This window comes from Marmota monax, unplaced genomic scaffold (genome assembly GCF_021218885.2).
Source record: "Marmota monax isolate L192 unplaced genomic scaffold, Marmota_monax_Labrador192_F-V1.1 WCK01_AAM20220418_F8-fsc00041, whole genome shotgun sequence".
Lineage (NCBI taxonomy): Eukaryota > Metazoa > Chordata > Mammalia > Rodentia > Sciuridae > Marmota > Marmota monax.
Window position 1 is genome coordinate 8,953,285 of NW_026695238.1, and position 20,564 is coordinate 8,973,848.

Genomic DNA, 20,564 nt, shown 5'->3' on the forward strand with positions numbered 1-20,564 from the left:
ATAAAAACTACTCTAAGATTTTATCTCACACCAATCAGAATGGCAGCTATCAAGAATATAGACAACAATAAATGTTGGCAAGGGATGCGGGGGGAAAAGGCACGCTCAAACATTGCTGGTGGGACTTCAAATTGGTGCAACCAATCTGGAAAGCAGTATGAAGATTCCTTAGAAAACTTGGAATTGAACCACCATTTGACTCAGCTATCCCACTCCTCCATCTATACCCAAAGGACTTAAAATCAGCATACTATAGTAACACAGCCACATCAATGTTTATAGCAGCTCAATTCACAATAGCTAAAGGAGAAACAACCTATATGCCCTTTAATAGGTGAATGGAAAAAGAAACTGTAATATATATACACAATGGAATATTATTCATCATTAAAAGGGAACAAAATCATGGCATTTGCATGTAAATGGATGGAGTTGGAGAATATCATGCTAAGCCAATCCCAAAAAACCAAAGGCAGAATATTCTCTCTGATAAGTGGATGCTGATCCATAATGGGGGGTAACATGGGAAAAATGGAGGAACTTTGATGAGGCAAAGGGAAGGGAGGGATGAGAAGGGGGCATAGGGGTAGGAAAGACGGTGGAATGAGATGTATATCATTAGCCTAGGTATATATATGACTGTACATATGGTGTAATCCAACATAAATACAACCAGAGAAATGAAAAGTTGTGCTGCAATTGTGTACAATGAATCAAAATGCATTCTGCTGTCATATACACATAATTAAGTAAATTAATTAATTGATTAATTTTAAAAAGTTATCAATTGTCTGATATGATGACTATAGTAATAACAATGTACTATATACTTAAAAGTTGCTAAGAAAGTAGATTTTTGATGCTTTTACACAAAAAAAGCATATGAGATGATGCATATAATCAGGTTGATTTAGCCATTCCACCAGGTATACATAGTTCATAATGTATAACATAAATATATACAATGTTTTATCAATTTAAATGATAAATGAATGAACAAAACAATAAAACACACTACCAAGTAGTCATTTAAATAGTAGCATGGATTTCAACTTTCAAGTGCAAATGGCCCATGATATATTACAGTGTCAGTATGAGTTGTATGATTGTCTTTGTAGGGAGAAAAATGTACATATGCATGGGCTCAAAGCAAAAAGTCTGGAAGAACATATTGATGGTCCCCAAGTCACATGCTTGTATTAAATGAATTTTTACTTTACAATGGTGCAAAAATGATGTACATTCAGTAGAAACTGTGCATTGAATTTTGATCTTTTCCAGGTTAGTGATATTCAGTGGGGCATTTTCTACCAATGCTGGGCAGCAGCAGTGAGCCTTGTTGCCCAGTTTGCCATTAAATAACAGGTGCTCTACTGTCTTGCTAAGCTATGATGTCTGGCATTTAGGTAACTGAATACATTTTCAGCTTCTGAGGGCTTATCAGAGTGCAGCCCCATTTTAAGTTGTGTAGTATCTATACTTAGAGAGATGGCTGTGATAATTGGTGTGGTCTTAAACTTTCTAAGAAAGCCAGGGCTTTTATATTAACAGCTACCACAGGATCCACTAACTCAATCAGGTCATGAGAAATAAACACTTTAATCATTAAAAAAAAGGCTGAGGATGTGCCTCAGTGGTTAAGTGCTCCTAGGTTCAATCCCTGGTACCAGGAAAAAATAAAAGCATAAATAATATAAGATAAAAGAAGAAAAGTAAATTTAAAAAAAAGCATTTACTTCACTGTTATTAAAAAATTGATTACAGAGGAAGAAAGATTCCATTCTTCACTTATCAAATTATATTGAATATTAAGAAACAAATATCATTGTTATAAAAAGTATTCAAGGAATCCTCCCATTCTGCTCTGAAAATATAACTCAATCCAATAATTAAAGAGGGAGGTTTGATGAAAAAATATGCATATTATTAAAGATATATATGTATATTATATATAAATTTTAAATATATAGATAGATAGATAGATAGATAGATAGATAGATAGATAGATAGATATAATTTCCTTTCAATGTACTTATGTGTTTATCTCAATGTCTATTTTCATTAATTATTTACTGACCTATTAAAATTGCATCTAACAAATTCACAAATGCCTTTATTGTTCTTTTGTTCTAATAAAATCTGAGATAAAGGAAACCTGCACTCAAGCTCTCAGTGTGTTAGTTATGACAAGAATGGAGGAGCTCAGGCTAATGAAGCAGTAGACAGGCTTCCTGCATTCCTCTACCTTTCTCCTCTGTCCTCTTGGCTCCCATGTTGCACATCCACCAAAGCCCTGGCTCTGAGGTTCACGGTTGCTTTAGTCTTGGCATCTCCTTCTTTCCACCTGCTTCTGCATCTTGTCTGTCTTGGACTACATACTGCATTTCTGCCATTGGTCTGCATTGGCCTACCTATTCTTTCCCCTAGGCCTCACTTGGATCCCACTTTTAGCTTTCAGTGTCACTCTTCCCACCATCAAAAGGTGACAATTTATATTCTGTGACATTTTATCTCTCAGACTATTGGACCATTTGCTAGAATGCACTTCCAGGATCCAAGTCCAAATTTCATGTGCTGATTTTACTATTTCAAAATGAATGTCATAAGTGATAGTGGGGAGGGGTGCAGCGAGTGATGACAAAACGTGGAAGGGTCTTTTTATGCATGTATTTTTCAGATTATGAAAAGTAAGTTTTTCTCAAACACTGGGCATTGGATTCACATTCTTTCAGATATTCATTCTAAACTATAAAAATCATCCATAAATGAACAATTATAGCCTGTACCAGGGCACTCTGTCCCTGTTCTTGTATTGGGTACTGCTCCATTATTATCAGGATTTAATGACATTATGCATGCAACACTGTTTTGCATATTTTGGATCCACACAAAAATGTGTCTTATTATGCTTTATATATTACAGAGCTAGCATGGTGATTTACTTTTCCAAGCTGGAGACTAAACAACTTTTCATAAGGCTGTAAATTGAGTAGAAATACCACTTATTTTTATTCAAATAATTACTAATGCCCTTGATATCATTCTTGTTCTTTTGCACAAAATAGACTAATAACACTTAGCAAACGTTTTCGTTCCATCTGGTATATTAAAACCTACAAAGACCCACTGTTTTTCATTATAAGAAGAGGGAAATCATTAGAAATCACCAGTGATATGTATAGTTAATTGAATTGATGGCCTAAAACAATATTACTAATAAACAACTCAATGGCACATAGTAAAAATGAACTCATTATATGCAGACTATAATTATAAGGCATGATAAATCATATGCAGAGGTTATCTCTACCGTTAAGCAAATAACTGTCTCACTCAGGGCTGATTCGCTAAAATACTATCTGAAAAACCAATAAATATTCATTATTCATTTAAACACAAAATTCTGCCAGTGGAAAATTATCTATTTCAAGGTCACCTGTATTGAAAGAGCAAAGAAGCAGCAGCATGGATATACTCATCAGGTCCTTGTTAAACCACGAGGTTTTTGATCTTTGGCAAATTCCTGACTCTGTTCCATTTAGAAAGTACAATTTGGATTCAGTGACTCCTACTTTATAAACATGTTGTAGTCATAAAGTGCAAATAGCTCAGTCAAAATACTGGGTAAACATGAAGTTTATTTAAACATAATGCTTTAATAGTTCACCATTTCTAGTACTTTAAAAATATTTTATTTGAGACATAAACATTAAATATTTCTCAAAGCATTTTCAATCCAAGAAGCCACTCCAATCATATAGTCATATCGCAAGTTAATAGAAAACAACTAAATGTATATACAGTGAGCTTCACATATTGAAACGTAAAATCAAATGCAGACATTGGGCACATGGAGAGATTTAAGTCAGTACAACACATTTTTAGAATGGAAATTGCCTAAAGTTCGATCCCACAAATTCATCACTAATCCAAAGAGGTCGGTTAAATATATTCACATCAGGATGAGTAACATATTTTTCTGCACACTTTATGTCACGTTAAATGTGGACAGATTATTTTACATATAATTAAAATAAATTTCATCTTAAATGGCTGGCAATAAATCCAAATATATGTTTAATTTCACAATGCATTTATTTCCTCTTTTAACTACCTATGATAGGTAGGTAATGTCCTTTGGGGCTTATGTATTCACAAGGATACAAATCCACGCTTGGAACCCAACTTCCTGGCACCTATCTGGACAGAATTCCAGCAGCAGTTCTGATCATTAGGTGCAGTGGCACCTATAAATTGTGGTTTGATGACATTTCTGCACATCCCTCTGGTGCCAAAATAACTTGGCAGGTGGCCAATTGAGCAAGCAGTAGTGAGTCCCTCCGGTGTGTTGCTGCCACAAGTGAACTTGTCATTTTGAAATCAGGAACTTGGCAGAATTTCATTTTCCTATGTGAAGAGCTTGGGATGGTTTTGATGTATGTTTAAAAGTTCCCATAATTGGTGTCCTGAGAATGATATAAACTTCAGATTTTTATTTCTGAATATCATTTGTTGTAAAATAATTAACGAAAAGGTGACATTACAAAAAAAGTACTTCTGAGTTACACATACACACACACACACACAATGTGCATTCCTATCATGTGTTAGTGATTTTCATGGTTTGGAATAAATTTTTGCAGAAAAGTAGAAGCCATACCCACTGTTTAAGAAAAGCTAATTTTTATGCTGAAATATATATGGGCAAAATCTGTTAGTTTTCCTTTCTTCAATCACTGCTCTGGACATGGATTATAAAACAGGGAGTTAGCATGTGGTTTTTTTTTTTTTTTTTTTTTTTTAGTCATGAGTATGAATGCCTTCCAGCAAATGAAGCAATAGTCTGGGTGATAAAGTGTCACAAAATAGAATGGGTTACCACTGAGCTGTGCGAGGAGTGACATTGAAAACTGGATGAGATTCAAGCCAATCACAGGAGAGCGAACAGGTAGGCAGATGCTGGAAGTCACAGCACCATAACTCAGGAAAAGTCAAGACCGAGAAGCAGGCCAAGAGAAGAAGGTGGCATGACTTAGGCAATGATGGGCATCAGAGCCACAGCCCTGGGGGCAGTACATTTCAGAGCCAAGAGGAAGGCAAAGGAGAAAAGTTGAGGAAGCAGGGGACTCCTCCACTTCTTCCTCAACCCCACCTCCTCCTCTGGAACCAGATCCCTCTAACGTAACTAAGCCTCAGACTTTGTGCTTAGGTTCCCCTAGTCTGTAATTACATGCTTAGCATAAACTATGCCATAAATCAAACTCCATTTTAATTAACTTAATTCAATTTAGTGAATAAATGAATAAAGTAATAAAATTGGACCCAGTGAGCAAAAGGGCATACATATTAGGGAGCTGTATCTTTTGCCAATTTTCTTTCTTTTCCTTTTTTAAAATAAACATCATCTCATCAATTTGTATTCTCCTCAGCAGAGTAGGAAGGATTCCCTCAGTAGAGCTTTTATAATGTTGAGGATTAGTTTTTGATCTTGAGCTGTCCGATAAATAACAAATAAAAAAAAAAAAACTTGTTCTTCCTTTAATGTTCAATTTTTTTTGATGTGAGGCAAATTTCATGCTGATAGATTTTATTGTTATAATATTTTGTTGTTAATGCATCTTATTTTGTTTTCCTAGGAGCTGCTTTGAGACCAAGATATGAGAACAAGAGATTTATTTGGTTGCTGATCCTGGAAAATGCTGGTAGGGAATGGGGACACGAAATGAGAATGGGGAGAGAAGAAGGTGCATTTTTGAGCAGATCTTTAGAATGAGTTCGAGGATTTTCATTCCATTTTGGAACTGAGAACTTCAGAGTTAGTCCACACACAAGACAGGAGCACTGGCATAATCACACAATGTTGTTATTCCTTGGCGGGTGGGCAGCGGGGCAGAGGGGTACAGTTGAGGAAGGTGACTGATTTTCCCTACCACTTCTTGCCCACCACCAGGTGGAATGGAGAAAGGCCCTGGACAAAGAGACAGGTGCTGGTTTCTGGAACTGTTCACATTTCACTGAAACAGTGGGCTGAGGATAGGGCAAGGCACAAAAGGTGGCGATTGAAAGACCGTTTGTTGTCATTTCATTATGTGTAAGTGAAAGCATTTTAACATGAAGTTTATGAATTTTCATTATTTTTTCTACAAATAAATTTTCGACTTGGTATTTGATCTTTTATTCTTTATACAATTAAATGTAAAATTTAAAAATATTACAGTAATATTTCCTAGTAGTTTATCTATTACTTTGCTCTTTAATTTCTTCTTCTTTCTGGAGCTCTATTAAATATTCATCTATATTTTGAATCAACTTTTTAAAAACATTTAGTTTTATAATTTATTTGCAATCAATATGGTACAGTTAAGGTTACCTTTTTTTCCCAAAATATCCAAATAACTAAGCTAAACATTTTTAATTCATTTCATATTGTTTTATGATAACCTGAAGTCATTTTAATCTAAGCATTTAAGAATGTTGATACAGATGATAGAATGTCTTCTCTCATCACATTTTTTCTAATTGCTGTTAAATAAAATCATTTAAATTTGCACCAGTGCCTAAAAATTCTAAGCAACATGAAAAATGATTTTGTTGACAATGATATCATTGAGATTTTGACAAATGTTGCCCACCCCAATATCAAATTTATACAATATCCTATAAGCTAGAAGTCAAGTCTTTTCTGTGCCTATTCTTTTAATCTCTATAGGATCATATCTTTTTAAAAAAAACCATCAGTGAAGCTTTCCTTCATATTTTTATAGGTTTATTCCTACACTTTCCCATAGCATATGTTCATAATTTTCATGAGTTGGGTCTTCTAGCCCTGGAAGTGAGAGATAAAAAATGTTTTGTGAGTTCTCTCAGGAAAAGATGGAGTGGAGGGGATCATGATGTTTTTCTTGCACATTGGTTCTTTGTGTTATGAAAAGGAGAGATGAGAATAGAAGTGGAAGGAACAATTTCCATGAGTAACTGTGAGACAAGAGCACGCAGCCAGGTGTGCTTTGTTCTTAGTGCCAGCAGCACACAGGGGCCTGTGCGTGCAATCCTCTGCTCGCCTGAACCTTGCGTAGTAAGGACATCTGTGAATGATCGTCTGGAATGTCAGTTGTGTTGAGGGACAGAATTTGTGGTGTGGGATTAATTTTAAAATTAAATAACAAAAAGCAATAGCTGTATGAAGTGCCTTCAAGTGGCTTCCAAAGGGGTGGCCATGAACTTGGGTGCAGGGCTTAGAAAAAGGTGTCAGAGGAACAAGAGCAGAATGGATGCATTTAAGGTAACTAATAAAAGGAGTGTTTCCAGATGGCAGTACACAGTTATTGTTTACTGTGAGTTGGATTTATTGTATCCTTACAGGAAACACACTTCAGAACAGCTTAGGAACCTCTGGTCTAAGGGCAGCTCTTTGGTTAAACATAATAAGGTAATGACTTTCATGCTGTGATTTTGGGGGTATTTTAAAGTTTTTTACACACACCAATAGAAGCTATCTTCTCCCTTTTTTCACGATTAGAATTTTCCTGTCCTTCTACCAACATATGATAAATGGAGGAATAATAATGACAACTAAGTTAACTGCATCATGACCAAGTCAAAATTAATAAAAGCTAATTAATAAAAATCTTCCAATGAGAAGAGTATTCAATGAGATTCAATTCAATGCAATACATATTTATTAGGAAACTGGTAGGTACAGAAACTCAGCTGGGAATTCTCTGTGATCTTTTTGTCCTTTTTGAAAAAAGAAATAAGTATTTTTCCTTTCATCATGGATCATCACAGATAATGCAAAACTTATATTTCTCTGTGCAACATCCCTTAGCAACTCCCTAGCAACCTCCAAATGAGCAAGCTGCTTTTACCAATGGGATCCACAGAATAAAATTTTAAGAAAAAGCTTTCTTTCTTTTTCTTTTCTTTTGGGGGGGGGCACAAAACTTTTTATTAAAAGAGGAAAAATAGTAACACTTCATACAAATGGTTAAATCCTTCATTATCAAGTACCATTCCCAGCTCAACATCTAGCACACTATTGTGAATAATGAATTCTTGCTGAATTTAATTTCATTAAACACAGTAACTCTGGGAGAAGAAAACTCTTCTTTCCTGGTGGTTCATAATTTACTTGCTCTGATTTTCCTTATAGATAATATTTATCTAGTATCTGGTAGCTCCAGTTCATTGAACATTTGAGTGTCTGAATATACTTCTGTCCTCTACATAGGAAAATTTAACATTCATAGTTATAAACCATCTAGACTAGCTTTTCAAATGCATTTACATGTTCTTTCTTTCTTTCTTTGCCTTAGCCTCAAGCATTAAAAATTAACTAACTTACCAAAAACAGACTAGAAATTTTTATCACTTTCTATATCACAAATATTAAATACAAATATTCTACACTTTGACTGAAGGCCTCCTACACTTCTGAAATTGCTAGGGTCCATGTTAGGAACTGAATGCTTGTGTCCCCCACGCTCAAAAGATCACAGAGAATTCTCAGCTGAGTTCCTGTACCTACCAGGTTCCCAATAAATATATATTGCATTGGATTAAATCTCATTGAATACTCTTTTCATTGGAAGATTTTTATTAATTAGCTTTTATTAAATCCCCAACATGACAATATTTTGAGGTGGGGCCTTTGAGAGGTGATTAGATTATGAGGGTCCTCTTGAATGGGATTAGTGATTTATCAAAGGGACTGGAGAGAGCCTTGAACACCATTTCTGCAATGTGAAAATGGAAGAGGCTGACAACCCCCAAGAAGGCTTTCCAGAGCTAGTCAGGCTGGGGTCCTGATCTTGACTTCCCAGCCTCCAGAGCTGGGAGGAATGCATTCCTGCTCTCTATAAGCCACCCTGTCTACATTACCTTGTTATAGCAGCCCAAACTACAACAATCTGTATTTCCTTTTTTAATCTGCTGATGTGTTAGTGTTTTAGTCAACTTTTTTCTTGTCCTGACAAGAACAACTTAAAGAATGCAAGACTTATTTTTTACCTCTGGTATCAGAGATTTCAATCCATGGTTGGCTGACTCCATAGCTCTGGGCCAGAGGTAAGGAAAACATTGTGGTGAAAGTGTGTGGTGAAGGAAATCTGCTCAGTTAATAGCAGCCTAGAAACGGGGTGGAGGGAAATCGGGCGGGAGGGAGGAAGAGAGAGAGAGAGAGAGATTGAGATTAAGGGCGCTGGAAAGAAAATAAACCCTTCCAGTGACCTATTTTCTTCCACTTGGTCCCTCCTCCCAATAGCCATCCAACTATCAATGGATTAATCCACTGATGAGCTCAGACCCCTCATCACCCAATCATTGTCTAAAAGCTCCACCTCTTTACCTTGCTTCACTGGGAATTATGCTTTCAACACATGAGCTTTGGAATGTTCCAGATCCAAACCATAAACAGTGGTCATATCAGCAATACCTATGTCTTCATTATATAACTTCTCCAGGTAGCATTATTCACTTACATATTTTTAATACTAATTTTTTAATGAGCACAATATCTAAATGTATCACTTCACCCCCTACAACTTTTCTACTTTTTAATTTTTTTGAGTAGTAAAATCTCTATTCTAAAGGACAAAAACTGGACTTATACATATTTTTTTCCTCCCAAACTTCTTTGCTTTCTTGTGTTACCTGTCTCACTTATATCTTACCTGTCCCACTCACTATCCATCCAGGTGAGAATGCTAGTTGCCTCCGAGTCCTTCACCTCCCTTAATGTTTCTGTGCCCAATCAACCACCAAGCCCCAAACATTCATGAAATCTATGCATTTCCTTATTTAAGTCCATGTCATTTTCCCAAGAGGATTACAGAGCTTTCTCACTTGTCTCTCTGCTTCCCTCTCCTCCCTCCACAGTGGTGAAGATCTTTTAGCTGACTCCGCATGGCCTACATGGTGGAGTCTAACTAAGCATTGACCATGTGAAAAGGATTCACCCCAATTTGGTCTCTGGTTTCCTTTCCCCTGCTGCCTCTTATCTCAAATGCATAGTGTTGGAGACTCTGAACTTCATGCAAGCTCTGATTTATACCATGCTTAGTCTCACCTCTTTGTATGCAAACTCTCCTCTCTGCCTGGAATCCCATATCCTTCATTCAGTTAGCTCCCTAGTACCAACATTCAGGCAGAAAACCTCCAGAAAACCTGACTGAATAACCCCATTTCCAGTGCACACATTGAGCTTCTTCTGTACGGGAATCATACCTTTTGTATGCCACTGTTTCCACTATTTTGAGATCCTTTATTGTCTTATAGGAAGAATTTCTTTCACAGCAGGGAGGATACATTATTAATGAAGCATGTCCGACACAGAGTTTGGCACAGAGTTTCCTCTCACTAAATGTTGGCTGTACTTGTCATCAGACAATCGAAGTGGTAAATGCCACTAAACTCTCTCCAGGACCAGCAGAGAATGCTTGATGAATGTTGCACACAATAAATATCCGATGAATGAAAACATTGTTTGTGTGGCTTCTAATATGTCAAGGAGGAGGGAAGAAAGGGAGGGATGGAGATAGGGAAGGAAGAAAGGAAGGAAGGAAGGAAGGAAAGAAAGAAGGGACAGCAAACAATGAGCTTTCTAATTGATTTTCTCCTTAAGTTAGGAAAAAATGTGGAGTGAGATTCAAGTTCAGGGGAATGTGAACAAGAAGAGAGAAAAACACTGAGGAGTGATTCTGAAATCAAGACCCAAGGCTGGTCTTGCACTTGACCCTGAAGGTGCCAACTGTGCTCACCATTGAAATGCTGCTCCTCACATCTAGAAACTGGTTCTGTTACTTCCATCAGCCAGCAGAGGTTGTGGGAGAGCAAAAGTGAAGTATTGGTTGGCAACTTCACACTAATTTAGAACATGTTGCTTCGTTTCCCAACTGCCTTCTGTCTCTCCAAGCTATTGCTGGGGAGAATTTCGGGTTTTGATTGGGCTGCTTTATTATCATACTTTCACTTACCCACTGCAACGTATGACAATATCACTGCTCTGTGTTAAAAAAGAGAAAAAAAAAACTGGATGGGTTTTCACTAATTAGGCTAAAGACCCATGGGTTAATTGTTTATTAAGCTCATTATAAAGCCAAGGATGAGTGTAATGAACAAAAGATTATTTTAAAAACATGTCTGCCTTGGCTTCATAGAGCAATGGAAATATGCAGATATTCCAGCTCTCTTTAAGTCCCCTCAGCCATCCATTGACTCTGCCATTGCTAGTGCATGAGTCAACTAGCCTCTTAAATCACTGTATGCTTTTAGTGTCATTTCCAGTCTGCAGCACTGCAAACAACTCACTTGTCAGATGAGACAGATCTGGGCATAATATCACTTGCAAGTGATTTATTCCATAAAGTACATAAAATGCATGTTGAGCTCTAGGCTTATTATTCCCATAGTAAACAGTGATATAAAGAGAACTCTCTTAATTTGCTCACAGTGTGAGGAGTGTCAAGGGGAAGAACATATTACATTTAACATCTTTTGCATTATCAGTTGACTAATAGGGTCAATGGGGGGAGAAAAGGCTCTTGAGTTAAATGCCTAGAAATAACCTGATTGTGAAGATATGGTGCTGAAAATAGGAAGCCCCAAACCAGAAGAATCAAATTCTTCCCCCTTTCCTTTATTTTTCCCTGAATCCCTTTTGTTTTGTTTTGCTTATTAGAGTCCACTATCTCAGGATGCCCGACTGCAGCTGGATGCAGTTTTAAAAAAGGCATTTCATAGAGAAATGGAGATAAAGTCATCAATCTCCTACCAGTAGTTTTCAATGGGATCTTCTTGTCATTTGGGGTAAGACCATTCTTAACTGAGAAAGGCCATGTCTCACATTTCTGGGAAGTTAGAATCCTGGTTTTCCTCCTGTTAAACATGCTCCATGTTACAGTTATCACGTGAATCAAATGCACACATTTCAACACATTTCTTCAAGGGGATGAGATAACCTCCATCCAATAAACCTCAATTGGAAATGTTTCATACTGTGTGGTTTTTATCACAGAAGTTTGCTCTGTCACAGATGATGGTGGAGATGATAGACTCACAGAGATGCAAGGGCTTGAAATACATCCACAGATATGTAAGACACGGATAGTGGGAATTTTATAAATGGCAGTTAATATTATTTTGAAGATATGAATGTGCAATATATAAAAATGAGTGAAGATGCCCTCCTTGCTCTCAAATAACAGTTTAGTAGAGAAAGCATACATGCAACATACATCCAAATGGTTACATAAATCACCCTTATACTCAAGGATCTGAGAGCTGGTAAAGAGTGGGGTTCATGCTCCATTGCATTGCCAAGCTTCTTGATCTCATGTGATTGTGTGTGACAGAGTGAAGGTGTGGTTTCAGTCTTGTGGTACTAGATGCATGCAACTGCCAAGATTTTGAGGTAGGAGGAGAAAACGGGTAAATGAGTCTTTTTAAAATCCAGCCTGGGATACTTAAATATAGCCAGAGGGGGAAACCAAAATGATTTTAGGAAATTGAATTTCAAATTTCTGTTTTATCTTCATTAAGAGGGAACACACACACACATACACACACACAAAAATACAGATACACACATATTTAATTATATATATAACTACATATATGTTATATGTATATATTATATATAATTATATATTATAATATATAATTTCAGTTAAAACAGAATGTAATTTTTCTTTACTACATATTCTTATCAATATTTTTCAATTTCCATTTAAGCCCTAAAGTTTCAGGTGATAGTGTTTTCAACACATCTTAATATATGCATTTACATGCACTTTGGATTATCTAACTTAATTTCACATCCTTTCTAACCTTTTTATGCAGATATTTATTTATGACTATGACTCTTAGTATATTGGTATTTTTAATGCAATTAATTTTTTTAAAAAAATTCCTATACATAAATTCATCAGTTCAGTGCATAACCATATTTTTGTTTGGCTGAATTCATCCCATCAGAAACCAGGATATTTATTTATAGTTTTGAAGAATTAGCATCTGCGGTAGTAATAAGGTCTTGTAGGTAGAAGCTATAAGAACATAGAGAAATAAAAGAGTATGTATTGATAAAATTGAGTACAAATATACCTTTTATGAGTCAATTTAATCTCAGGCAATTTTAAAATGGAGGATTAATTACTTTCAAATTAGGCAATATTCGATACTATAGCACTTTTTGATGAAGTCAAAGAAAACCATTACTTGCCATTCATTGTCTGGATTTCCTTCTAATATCATTACTGGAGGAAGAAAAAAGACAGTAAAAAAAAAATAAAACAAATAATCCAACCTTAAATTGTATGTAACATATTACTCTTCTGCTTTATTTTAGGCTGAATTAGCATATTTCAAATGTTCTAAGCCCCGAAGAAGAAAAAATATGAAAAAGAGAAATATGACTATATAATGAAGCAGTTTACCAGCTGTTACACACTGTTTCTTTCCAGAATGAATTTTAATTTGTCGTTGGTTGGTAACCCAAAAGAGACTATCTGTTTTTTTTTTTTTTTTTTTTGGTACCAGGGGTTGAACCTAGGGGCACTTAACCACTGAGTCACCTCCCCAGCCCTTTTTATATTTTATTAGAGACAGAGTCTCGCTAAGTTGCTTAGGGCCTTGCTAAGTTGCTGAGGCTGGTTTTGAACTGGAGATCCTCCTGCCTCAGTCTCCTGCATCACTTACAGTTATGCACCTTGCCCAACATCAAAAGAGATAATCTTGATAGCAAAAAAATCCAATGGGCCCCATCATAGTGAAATCTGATCATGCAGAATTCATTTTTCTCTGCGAATCAAGAGGAGCCATGTAGCCCTCTGGTAAAATCTGGGACTCTGGGATCTGATAGCACTGGGTTAAAAGCCTTTATCACCTAGTAATTGTCTTAAAGAGAAGTTCTTAGGCTTCACCAGTGTTTTTTGGTTCCAAGCATGGTGCCCTTCTCCTTGACCGTGGTGCATCCCTAGGTTCTTCTTAACATGGAATCCCAGGGTGTTCAGGATGAAACTTGCTGCAGTCATTAGGTATCTTTTATTTGTGATTTTCCAGGAACTTTTCCTCTACCCAACCTATCATCCTGTGACAACAACCATAGTACCAACAGTAACACCTGCACCAGGCCTGGGCTAAGACAATTTTCATTCTTCACTCCAAACCCAGAAAGTACATGTTTTCCATAATTTTTGGAAGTTATAAATTTTCTCAGGAAGAAATAAAAGAGGTTGAATGTTCGGCTTTGAAATCAAGGAAGCAAGGAAGACTAAATTCTATAATTCCTAGTTGAGAAATATGAATCAATCACTCCAAAATGGCCAACTAAAGAACAGTATCCAATTATCTTTTTTTAAAAATGTTTGTTAGTTTTAGATGGACACAATACCTTTATTTTATTTGTTTATTTTTATGTGGTGCCAAGGATCAAACCCAGTGCCTCACACATGCTAGGCAAGCATTCTGCCACTGAGCCACAACCCTGTCTCAGTATGCAGTTGTCTTTTTATAGTGATAATAAATGAAAGAAAAGATGGTTTGAAAATGGTAGGCATCCCTCATGACTTGACATACTTCTTTGGTGAGAACAATATCACTTATTTTACCCAGTATACATGTTGGATTAGCTATAATGATAACACACCTCTGTATGCTACCATTTTATATCCAATATATATATATATATATATATATATATATATATATATATATATATGTTTTAAACTTGCATGCCATCTCATGTAATTTTGTTTGTATACAATATCACTATATATTCATGTCTATGTGTTTATATCTTTGCACTCATATGTGTATCTGGATCCATATCTGTAATTTGTAGTTGAAGCTGAGTTGTGCATATTTAGATGTTTATTACATTATTATATACACCAATTGAATATTTTTCAATAAAAGATAGTGATAAGTGAAAATATATTGGAAGAAACTTTTGCTAAAACTTTATCAAATAACATCTTCAAATTAAATAGGCAAATTAATACTTCATCAAAGGAAAGAATGAGAATGAAAAATCTTTCCAGGAGTCAGAAGTGGAAGAATCTTTGAAGGGAGTGAAAGAGCTGGGGCAAGCTGGCATCCCAGCGTGGCTCTGTGTGGGGTGAAACATGGTGGAGTAGAATGTGGTGAGCAGGAGGTGAGTCCCAGGATGGAGGGAAACTTTGAAGCTGAAACAGGTGACCCCTTGCATTTCTGCCCATGTATCCAAAAGGCACTAGTGAAAGTCAGCCACCAGCCCAGGGAGGGTGAGAGGAAGCTTCCTCTCTCTGAAGCCGTGAATATCTAGTCTAATATGCTGCAGGGTCTGGGTTTATACCATTTGTGTACCATGAACTAAAGGAATTTAAGTATCACATTTTAGAATCCGTAGAACTGTGGGCTCTCAAGATAAGACACAGTTTGGTTGCATATATTTATACTGAAGGCACCCAGGGCTCTGCTAGACAGTCTTGGTCTGGTTTACTCTACAAACAAGCATAGATTGTTTATCTGGGAAGTGATTTGAGAAACATCAGTAGAGGAGTGGCAAATAGAGGCAAGAAAGCACAGAAAACCAGGAAAAGCTGAGTTACCAAACTCATGGCCACCATGGGCAACTGGACACAATCTCACAGGGGAACTCTGAGGAACTGTATGAACGACACTTCAGAGTTATGCCCAGTGAGGACCAAGGAAATCGAAGTTTTTTATACCAGCTCCTTGTCTGCTATTGGTTAAAGTTTGCTTCTAGGTTCATCATCTGTCCAATACTCTTGAATTCCTCCTTGATTACATACTCCTTCAGTCAGAAAAAAAATGTATCTTGGCAGAGTGCACAGTGTGAAGTAAACAGTTTTTTTTTTTTGGTTTTGAGCAAGCAAAAGTTAGGACCTGAGCACTTTACAGATCAATGGCAGCTTCTGCTCCAAAGACCAGCTATAGCAATTGAGTAAGAAAAAGATGTGCTTCTTCATCTAAAACATCATATTGATTTTTCAATGAGTTGACCATTACACATTAATCTAGTTGTGCTCATAAACTTCCAAAAGCAACACCAAAAAAAAAAAAAAAGAATAAGAAAAAATAGCAATGTACCTCATAATGGCTAAACTGGAAAAATTTCCACAGTATTTTCACACCCACTGTTAAGAGGTTATTCCCAAGTTTCCAAATAATTTTCTGGGTATTTTGAAAGTGAAAACATATCTTTATTTTCTGGTGGGGGCCAAAAGCACAAAGAACCAAGCAGTTCTCTGCAACCCTCGACCCCAGTTGGAGAAAAGGAACATGCTTATAAGGCATAAAGGGGGTGGAGTGGGCAGGAGAAGCCATCATAATCATAAGGTACATTTCATACAAATGAGAAGTTACAAAAAAAGAGTCATAGAAATCACATTCTCAGGACAACTTTCTTGCATTAATCCCCTAGAGCAAGGATATTGTGGTCAGGGTGCAAGTAGGTGGGGGTGGAAGTGTTAGCATCTATGGGAGTGGGCTCATGGGGATGGGGGTACAGATTCACACACGGTGAGGTGCCTGAACAAAATGTGGTAAATCTGGGCTAATTTTCAAATCAGCCCAAAACACCACCATAAGAAAAGAACCATGTGTGTAATTCTAAATGAGATAGTCAAATGCAGTTCTCCCAATATAAAAGAGCTATAACAGCCATGAACATGAATAGGGTCTTATCTTGTTTGGAAGTGTTTCCTCAACAAAAAGGTTCATTAGACCTGGAAGTCTGTGCCCATCCTCAGTCATCAGCCCAGGACTGACATATCATTCAGCCCCCATGCATTGCTTCCTTCTGCCTTTTGGTGTGTCTTCAAAGCCTAAGAACCGCATTTCTGACAGCTGTTTGGAAACAGAGGTATCACAAAACCAACTGAAATAATCTCATGAGTAATCATGGTCCACTGACTAATTGTGTTGACAACCGGGACACAGCTTCTTGGCTAGACATCACAAAGATGTGAAGACAAGGAAGGAGCCACCTATGATTAAGTGGTGTGCCTAAGGCCCTTCTCCTGACCTAGAACTGAGTGCCATGAAATTTGACTTGTAGTTACTATGATTTGCCACTGGGAAAATGTTTTCATTGATATTTTTATTGTTGAGAAGGTTTAATTGTTAATTCAACAGGCTTAAATTGACATAGACTAAATCATCTTCTAATGTTAGTTTATAAGACATAACGTTACTTGGTAAATTTTTTGTCATGTAGTTCAAGAAAACATTTTTAATATTATGTTTTCAATTTATACTAAATACATTCTCTGAACATTGGAAAAGAATCATCAGTGATTTGTTTTGTTGGAACACTTGTCAGGGAAGAGGGATGCAGCCGACGGTTTGTGAAGCATCAGAAGGCATCATTTGTCCTTGCTCACAGGGTTATGTAATCCTGGAGGAAAGCAGATCAGGGCTTTCACAATCTGGACCCATGTTCTTTCAACTTCTTGGCTCCCACCACTCCCTGCATCTCCTTCTGTTATATTTCTAATTGGAAGGAGTAATTTCCTTGCAGTTTCATGATTTCCACGCCTCCCTTTATTCGTCCATGTCGGTCCCTCCGTCAGTCTCCATTTGGAAGACACATTCTCCCTCAAAGCCAAGTCCAAACATCACTTCCTCTGAAAAATCTGACATCTCCCATCTTTCATCATGACTTCCTTTTTGAAGTCCCTAAACACTCTTATAACTTCTCCCCAGCACACTTTTGTCAACCTGATTGTCTCTTCCACTAAGTAACTATGATCTCTTTTAAAGATGGAGTCAGACAGGGTATCTCACTGTTTCCCAGGAACAAGCACAGTACCTAGCTTACAAGTTGATCCTTAGCAGGTAGGTGAATGTCTGTAAATGGCGTAAGGATTCAAAAGCACATGCAAAAAGCTTTATCCAACACATTACGCAACAACAGACATCACAGGAATAGGACCAACTGTTCATTAGATCTTTAACCTGTGGCTGACAGTGCATTATGCGCTTTCCCCATGAGGCAAAACAAGGTCTTGACATCTTCTTAATCTTTGTACATTCCTCTTCAGTCTTTCTCGTAGTTGACACATCCCCTAGTTGAGTCAGTGACATTTACATTGCCTCCAGGAGACTTAGAATCATCTCAAAAGAAAAGAATGGTGCAAGTGGAGTGAGAAATCAGATTTGGTTGTTAAAATATCTCAAATAAGCTCTGAGGTCCTATAACAGGAATAACATCCTGAAAACCAAAGTTTTCCACTGAGGATAAAATATTTATTTATTTATTCATTTCTTTCTTTCTTTCTTTTTTTGTTTTTTTGAGAGAGAGAGGGAATCTTTTTTTTTTTAATTGTAGATGGACACAACACAATACCTTTATTTTTATGTGGTGCTGAGAATCGAACCTGGGTTGTGCCTGTGCTAGGTGAGTGCTCTACTGCTGAGCCACAATCCCAGCCCCAGTTATTTATTTATTAAGGGAGAAAAAGCTTTTGAGATAGCCTCAAATGATGATAAACATTGAGTTTATGCAGAGAGAGACTAGAAAAAGAATAAAAGGTGGCCTAGCCCAGCTCACTGTCAGGAAGACAACATGGGAATTAATTGCCTGATCAGGACAATGTGGGGAAAGCAGGGATGGGGATGGCCCTGTGCAGAAATCAATGAGCCAAATCCTGAGGGTCCTACAAGGAAGTTCACTTCGGATCTGGCAATCCGAGAGCTCTGCACGGGTCCCACAGGGCCACACTGCTGCTTTGCAGGAGACTTAGAATCATCTCAAAAGAAAAGAATGGCATGGGGGAGAAACTAGATTTGGTTGTTAAAACCCTGTTAAGACGTGGATGAACTCTTCGCTTTGCCTATGCTCAAGATCCCTATCTTTTTGTGATCTGATGGAGACCTCTCACCAGCAGCTTTTCAGATATCTCCTCTAGATTTTCCAGCAGAAATTGTCCCAACTGTGTGCTTAGCTTTTCCAAATTCCCCATCCAATCTTTTCAGTTAGGAAACACACACTTTTTAAAGTCTTAATCATGGACGCAAAACTGACAGAGGAGTTTTTAAAATCCAGAGGGGCAATGTGAGTAGGGCCACAGAAGTCCTGAGCACCTGTACATGGATGGAACTGGACTATGGTAAATCGGACAATTTGTACATATAAGTGTTATTTAACCTGCATAATAGTTGAGCAAGGTATGAGTTACTACCCGACTTTTGCATATAAGTAATTGAGGTTCCAAAATTTTTAATAATTTATTCAAGATCATTTCATTTGAAATTTCAGAATAAGATGAGCAACTAGAGAACATATGATTTACTATGCTTTATTGCTTTTTGTTTTTCACTGCAGTGTGTGTGTGTGTGTGTGTGTGTGTGTGTACTTTTATGTGAGTGACTGTGAGGCATATGGTTCTTGCTGTCTATGGATAGTGCTAGATCAATCCATGCCTGTCTTTTCCACTCTGAACACATGAAAATATAATGTGCATCCATAAACATCCCTCGTCTCTTATTTCCCACGTCCCTTTCTCTTTCCCTCATCTCTTCCTCCTTCTTCTCCCCATTTTGTAGGGTCACAGTTCACTGACAATCCAAGGAGAAGAGTGTATTTAGAGCAACACTAATGATTCTGACCACTAACTGGGAATATGATCTTCTGGGCTCTTCTCCCAGCCCTCCCACCGTGTGATTTTAAACCTGATTGAGCTCCTGTTTATCCAACTGTAAAATATAGGTAATACAGTCCACCTCATGAGGACTGAGAAAGAATACTGTTATGTGCAGTGCTTTATGACCCGTAGATAAAAGGCATGATCAGTGGCAACCTCATTATTTTTGAAAGTGTTTTCAAACTCCCCTTGTCCCTTTCTGTATCTTGACATCAGTACTGTCCTGGAGGTGAAGGCGGAAGATAGCTGCGTACCTGGATATGCACAAAATTTCAAGAAGCTTATAATCCTTACCTAAAATGGAGAGAGGCATGATTTTTCTCCATTGCAAGGAAAGCATATATTTTAACAAATTCTGTCATCTGAATTGAACAAAAGTTTTGAAGTCTTAACAATTACCTTTGATTATTCAAAATTGAACCTTTTCTTTTAGCAATAGTCACAGAAGACACAAACCTCACGTTCCAATCCTACGCAACCAAGTTCTTGATTCTTAAAAAAATCTAGAATGTCACCTACTCTCTCAAAATGAAAATCATGTATTGATCAAGTAAATGTATACATCGATTTCAGGGGCATTTGAGCTGTTTTCTTGTATTTGAATAATAAACTGGGAAAAATGAATCAAGAGAAATAGCTGGGTACAAAAGCCAAACACAATGTTTTTCTAGAAGGAAAATGAATGGATGATGGCTTTGCCAATGTGCTGACTTCTGTCATTTTCATGTTCAGTGACAAGTGCCATATGAATGATTTCACTCCGTTGATTCTCTGTTGAGAGTCCCAAAATGAACAGATTGTCAGAGCTGCAACTCCACTGGCACGCCACAGTGTCAGTAATCACTATGAAGCACACTGCACTTGTCTATTCCTGAAAATGTACTTGCCTGCCAAAAAGTTCATTTTAGCAATTGTGTA